Consider the following 7,350-nt stretch of genomic DNA (forward strand, 5'->3'; position numbering starts at 1 on the left):
TTGCAAGGATTTCTCTCCAGCATGTCCCAACCGCATATGCCACAACTGGGTTGTGTCCAAATCATCGCCCAGAAGTGTTGAAACTGCTCCAATAATTGTACTACCTTGGTAGTAATACAAATTATTTTTCTTGATGCCTTTCATCATCACAAGCGCCAGGTGTGACTTTTAAAATTTCATCTCTATAGTGACTACTGAGCCTTTGGATTCCAAGGCTCCTAATGAGATAAGATTTTTCCTCAAACTGGGCACGTATCGGACATCAGTCAGAACTCTGGTTGATCCATCTTGATTCTTCAATCAAATTGAACCTATCCTAACAGTTTTACAGGCATTGTCATTGCCCATATAAACAACTCATGCATTTAGTTCTACTAAATCAGAGAACCACTCCCGATTAGGGGACATATAATAGGTACAACCCGAATCTAATCATCATCTGAATGGAATGTTGTGATGAAGCAACCAATGATATGTCAGAGTCATTGCATCATGCTCTGCACACATGCATCTGGAGCAGTTTTTCCTTTCTATTTCAGCTTCGGACAATCTTTCTTCCAATGGCCTTTCTCATGACAAAAGGCACATTCATTTTCTCAGTCTGGACTTCGACTTGATCTTCCTCTCCACTTTGGCTTTTGACTTTCGAGCGTCCTTTTGCCACCATGGCCTCCGCTGATTCGTACTTGCTATCCTTCATGGTTTTCTTTCTGAGCTCATAACTATACAAAGCAACAGTTACATCTTTAAGGGTAACATTATCCTTACCATGAAGTAACGTTGTCTCAAGGTGCTCAAATTCATCTGGAAGAGATGACAAAACATCAAAGCCAAATCTTCATCTTTGAAGGTTCATCCATGCCCAATAAGTCTTCCACTAGCTCATTGAACGTAGTGATGTTCATTCATACCGGTGTCTGGTTGATAATCAAATCTGAACAATTTTTCTTCATGTGGAGACAATTCTGAGAGCTTTTCTTTAAGAATTTTTCATCCAATGCTTTCCCAAAATCTTTTCTTAGTTTGCTTAATGCTTAGCATACCTATAATAGAGGAATCGTCATTAGCTAGTTTACAATTTGTGTGATCTGTAGGTAGTTTGGTGCATTACTTTTTACATTAAAATTAATTGAATATATAGCTTTAAATACTCATGTATTTTTTAATGGAAAACTCCATTTATCTATATAGTGTGATTTTCGTTTGGTTAATAAGGGTGGTTCGAAATAATTATAGTGGTGGTGTGTTTGAAAAAAATCTATAAATTAAAAGCTTTGGGATAAATTAGATATAAAATCATTGTTTAAGAACTTATTTGATGTTTTATTAAAAGTTTAGAAGAAAAACTAAATATTAATCTTTTATTAACATTATCATGTCATCAATTTATCAGAGATAACAATAAAGTGTTCATTTTATTACAAATCAATAATGTCTGTGGCCAATTTATTACTTTTATAACTTCAATGGGGAAAACAAAAAATCGAATATTAATTACCATTGTTGTAATTTACCCTATAATAACTCTTTTCGTCCAATGTCGCGATAGCAACTTCGAGTGGTTCAGATTATGATGGAAATTTAATGAAACGCGTCCCTTAAAAGAAAGTTTAGGTTTGTTTACAACTATCTTCGAGTTGGAATATTTTTCGGTGAATAATACACAACCATTTATTTACTGGAAATACGAAAAAAGACTAAATAAAACAATAAATTTGATAAATATTTGCTGATAAATATGGTACTTTACATTCGGAAAAAGTTTTGGTTCATAAGTTTAGTGCACAAACCCAAAATGTTTCAGAAAATCCCTTTCATATATAAAAATGGAAAGCGTTCTTATTGTACATCTCTCAGCATTATACAAACAGTAAATCGAGCCTTCAACCACGCCGGAATTGCGTCGAACAGTAATAAGTCCTGGCCTCACTTCATCAAAGCGGTATCTACAAACAATATCACCATCATCCACAACATTACTTATTATAGTTAGATGAAGTAACTTTATCATGTGTTTTCATTAGCTCCATTATCGGATAAATCAAGACAATTAATGCACGTCCGTTGTAATATGTGCTTCAAAAATTGGTAGGGTGTGTGTGAATGTGGTGGAACTTGATTGAAAAGTGGGTAAGGGGAAGGCCATCAAATGTCTCACCCATTTTCAATGAGGAAGCCTCTCACGGCTGCGGGGAGGGCGGCTTGTCCATGACTATGATTCCCTACACTGTTGTTGTGGTAAAACAAGAGCATCAGTGCGGCTGCATTTTATGCAGAAACCAACCAACATAGTCAATTTACCATTTAGTAACAAAAGCAAATTTAACCAATATTGACTAAATTATTTTGGAATGTTTCTTCTATCGATACATAATTTTCAGAAGCAATGTCTCCATTGAAAATTTCAATTAAAACGAATCTGACAAGTATTTCTCTAATGAAACAAAATTACCTATTATAACTTGTAATGATGCAGGTGTCTGCCTAGATGAAGTCTGTGGTTTAAACAGTTTATCCACAGAACTAATTGTGTCAACAGATGAAGAATGTAGAGCCTCATTATTCACTTTTACTTCGTTTGGGGAAACTGAACGGCCTCCCGACAACCGAGTCTCAATCCGCCTCAAATGTTCCTGCAAGGCTTGCACAGCTTCTGTTGCATGAAGACCATGTAGGTCCAATTTCCACAAGTCATTGTCACAATTTCTGATGCATAAAATTCTCTAGCAGCCTTAGCGTTAAGTCTCTGTGCAGCTAACCATTCTTCTCGAGCACTTTGAGAGTGCTGCTGTGCAGCAAAATGGTCACCTCTCAAAAATGCATTACTGGCAGCCCTAGAATGTTGGGATGCTGACCTGTTCAACAGGTAGAGTACATGAAAAGGAATTCCCAGCATCTATCAACAGCAGGCAGAATGTACTAAATTTAATTTATATGATCCCATATCAACAAGAACATACAAATCAGCACAGTATTATGGGCCATAGAAGATATAAATAAATATAGAAAAAAAATGTCCTCCAAACCTTGCAACTTCTAGAGACAAACAAACTTGGCGAGAGAATTGCTTAATGATAATATAGTTTAAAAATAAAGTTATTTGTATAAAATAAAAAACAAAAATTCCTAGATGTACTTCAATGTGATAATACGGGTATGTTCATAAATTTACTACAGGGTAAATTAGATTGTGGTCCTTAAAATGCAGCATTTCTACAATTTCAAATGTACCAATGCAATTGGTCATCAACTTTATGACAAAGACTTGATAAAATGTCAGCATCGTATTAAGTCTTTCAACCTGCCTACCCTACTTTTGCCGCATGGTGTACAATGGAAAGGGGTTCACATTTTTTTCCCCTTCGAGCCCAACTAACTTGATTATGATCGCCACATAATGTTACAGAGGCATTCTGGCAGGAAAAAAGTTGATTAGCCCAAGTGGGCTGAATTGGAATTCTTTAATGTTTGAGAAAAAAAAGTATATTAAAGTCAAACTTCACTGTAAGTGCTATTTAATCCAAACTTCTAATACATTCCAACAAATACATAGAACAAATATCGTGAGCAGTTCAAAGAAAGATTGGCCGTTTGTCAGAAAGGGGTTTAATCAAAATATATAATTAGAATCTAGAGAGTCCAGCCAGAATAAACTTAAGAAGTAACATATAACTCCAAACGAGAAGAAAAGGAGGAGAGGTAAGAGTTACTTCTGCGTACTTCAGTAAGCTTTTCATAACTCAAATATTTATATAAACAAGAAAATGCTAAAAGATGGTAAAAAGAAAAACTACCCTTATCTCCCAATTCTCCTATGATTCGCAAAGTCCTTAGAAGTAGGGATTTGATAAAATTACAACTCATTTGGGAGTTTACTCCATTAGAAGGAGTTTATACTTCCTCTTCTTCATTATTGATTTTGAAAACGAATGAAATAAGGAACTTTCACGACACTTTAATTAGAGATAATGTCACTGTGTGTTTGCTTGGAAATTTCAAAGGCCTTAACATGTTCATAATGTTTTAAATAGTGATCTTTTCCAAAAATACCTTAAGCCTAACTATTTAGGCATCACTATGCACTCACATCTTGCTTAAATCTTACATGTCATTATATCACAAGGCTGTACGTGCAACACATTTACAATCATGCAAGATCCAAAAGCCACAGCAAGGTGTTAAATGGAGATGCATGCACTAGTGGCAAGTCATTCTAATAATGAAAAGTCAAGCATGGTGTGTGTTATTTTAATATAAACCCTTGCAATCATACCTCATCATCCTTATAGCATCCTTTCGATGGTTTAAGTATACATCTTCTTCCCATAAGGCTCAATAGGTATAGATGTCAACTGTCCCGGAATCAACTTCATATTAGAGTGATAAAAGAGTTTGTTTCTTTGCACATCTGTCAACATTTTAAGATTCCCATCCCTTCATCAGCTTTAGAGCTCTGGCCAACATGCTCAGCTATTTTTCCTGAAGCAAGACTTGTGTTAGAGTTGGCACTGGCTGGAACATTAGCAGTGCTGGATCCGATCTCCTTATTTTTTGCTTCTCGACATCCTCAGTGCCGCTTCTGGGCATCATTTCTTTCAATAAATCTGAAGCCTCATGAATATCATTGGTAGCCAACAATATGTCCTCAATCAGATGTAGAGCTGCCAAGCTAATTGCGATAGGAGGGAAAGGGTCATTTTCAGTTTCGGGTTCCGGTTCCGGTCCTTGTTCTGCTCTGCTTAAGATCAAAGGCAGTCCAACCTGATAATTTGTCTTTATCTCTTGTAGAAGACATCTTTTTTAAAAGGGGTGCTGATGGGAAGATTCAATTTTGATCAGTATTAATTGCTGAAATTGAATAAAGTTCCTTCACTCCTCTTCTGTTTGTAACACTTGACAACACGGAATGAAACAGTTCTTGGTGACCTGGACAAAGATACAGTCTACTGTTCGTTCAAACTGAAAAGAAACAGCCAGCCTATTGAACAACAAGTATTTGCCCTAAAATCAGCATAAATAGAAAAATCTCAACCTCGCTTCCTTCACCAATTATCTTGACAAGCAATACCAAATAAATTTGTAAAGGAAAAAATTGGACATAACCAATGGCTTGAGGGGTTCAAAATATTCTTAAAGGTTCTATGGTACTTTGTTCATACAAAAATAACCATCCTATAAAGCAAACACTTTTGCTGAAAATACGGCAGTATTAAAAAAAAACTAAATTCGTGCAAAAGCAAAATCCAAACCAGCAAGCACCAAGTAATCCCTAATCATTAGTATTACTTGGAATCAAATAAAAACAGAAAGCGAAAGTGGGGAATGTCAAAAAGGAAAAACAAAGGAACAATCATACAAAGCTTATGGTTCTGCTAGGCTTGAATCAACACCAATTGATAAAACAATATGTGGAATCCATAAACTAAAACAGATTAAATCAGGAAGACAACATAATAAATACCTCAACTCTAAATAGGGAACGAAATAATATTAGGGTTACGGGAGAAGGAACAAACGAAACCAAGGCGTGAATCGTTTGAAAGCAATATCAGAAGGCATCTGGAAATTGAGTTGTAAAGCACCAGGTTCGTGTTGATGTTCAAGTCCATGTCCATCATCAATCCAACACGCAGCCTCTGCATCTATTCTCCATAGAGAAAAAAAAAATCCTTCTCCTTCTCCTTCTCTTCCTAAAACTTTCTTCTAATCAAATGCACCGACAAAAGGAGTTTTAGAGTTAAAAGAGTTCTCCTCCAGCCAGAGGTGATGGCCTACACGGATCGAGAAGAAATAGGAGAGTATTGTTTTCGTTATATTTGGTGTTCTTTTTTTTCAATAATAAAATATGAAAAGAGATTTGATTATCTATTTCTGGATACTTATGGGTAGTTGAGTATTACAGGTAACAGATGTATATTTTGTCTTTTTTTTTTTTAATGTCTTTGTAGTAATTCTCATGACTTCTATTTATATATGTTACTATCATTGAAATTTATGAAGGTTTAGAATTGGGTAGCGGAATAGTGTTTTCTTAGTTTAGGTGTTAACTCATTTGACTTTATTCTTTCTCGTAGCTTGCTATCGTTGACTTCTGTGTATCCTTCTCTTCAGGTTACCTCTTTTAAATTTAGCAGGGTCTTACGTTTCTGTCTATATACAGAGATTTTTACACAGGGATTTATTTGAAAGGATTACTTCCCATTACAGACGCGCATATGAAGACTGCATATGAAGACCGTTCATATGTATTTATATTTATTATACATGCATTGCATTTTATCTTTATTTTTAATTTCTAACTGGATGTCTCCCACGAAAATTACTTTCAATGACGTTGAAAGCAACCTACTATCCTACCTCCCTTATATATGCATATGAGAATAGGATTTTGTTGTGTTGTTGTTATAATGAAAAAAAAAAAATCCCATTTTTTATTTAAATTCGAAGTAAGATTAGTGACCTATATTTAAAAAATTGTTGCAAAAATATCTCCAGTTTTTATGGATTTACTTCTACTCAATTAATCAGGTTAAAGTCCCTTATGTTAACCTGATATTTAAAATTGTTGAAAAAATATAAATCAATTTATTTTAATGTAAGAGGTCGCAGGTGAAAGTATTTAGAATAAATATTATTTGTAATCACTTAATTTATTAAAAAATAATTTTATAAAAAATAATCAGTTAAAATAATGAAAATAAGTTTTATTATTTTCTATTTATTTTACATTTTTTTTAAAAATTTGTTTAAAATTTTAACCAAACATGATTTTTAAGTGTTTTCATTTCTTAAGAAAATTAAAATGAAAATGGTCTTTGTCTAACTATTTTTTAAAATAAATTTATAAAAAAATCAGTTAAAATAATGAAAATAAGTTTTATTATTTTCTATTTATTACATATTTTTTTTTTAAAAATTTGTTTAAAATTTTCAACCAAACATGATTTTTAAGTGTTTTTCATTTCTTAAGAAAATTAAAATGAAAATGGTCTTTGTCTAACTATTTTTTAAAATAAATTTTCAGATATTAATTTGACAAAATAATTTATATATTAGTTTAACTTATACCTAATTATTTTAAATTTATAATCAAGGAGCATTTTATATCGAACTCATAACAAACTTCGAAGTATACATATTCCATAAACGAGTATGGTTAGATCTCACCGTTGCAAGCTCGTGTCTCACCTAATGCTTTGTAAACATATATAATTTTCATAAGCATAGAAGATTAAACTCTGAATATCAATAGTAGAGTGACTAAAAACATAAATAAATCTAAATGATTTCAGGTTAACCAAAACAAATAAAAAAGGGCCGAGGCCCAAAGAAGAGTCCAAAACTCGATCT

At 33.5% G+C, this 7,350-nt stretch overlaps 1 pseudogene; it reads right to left on the bottom strand.

The window, feature by feature from the left end:
- Positions 1-1,751: 1,751 nt before the first annotated feature.
- On the bottom strand, positions 1,752-4,646 carry LOC120212391 (annotated as a pseudogene).
- Positions 4,647-7,350: the final 2,704 nt, after the last annotated feature.

The sequence above is a fragment of the Hibiscus syriacus genome, unplaced genomic scaffold, assembly GCF_006381635.1.
Source record: "Hibiscus syriacus cultivar Baekdansim isolate YM2019G1 unplaced genomic scaffold, ASM638163v2 tig00000731_pilon, whole genome shotgun sequence".
NCBI lineage: Eukaryota > Viridiplantae > Streptophyta > Magnoliopsida > Malvales > Malvaceae > Hibiscus > Hibiscus syriacus.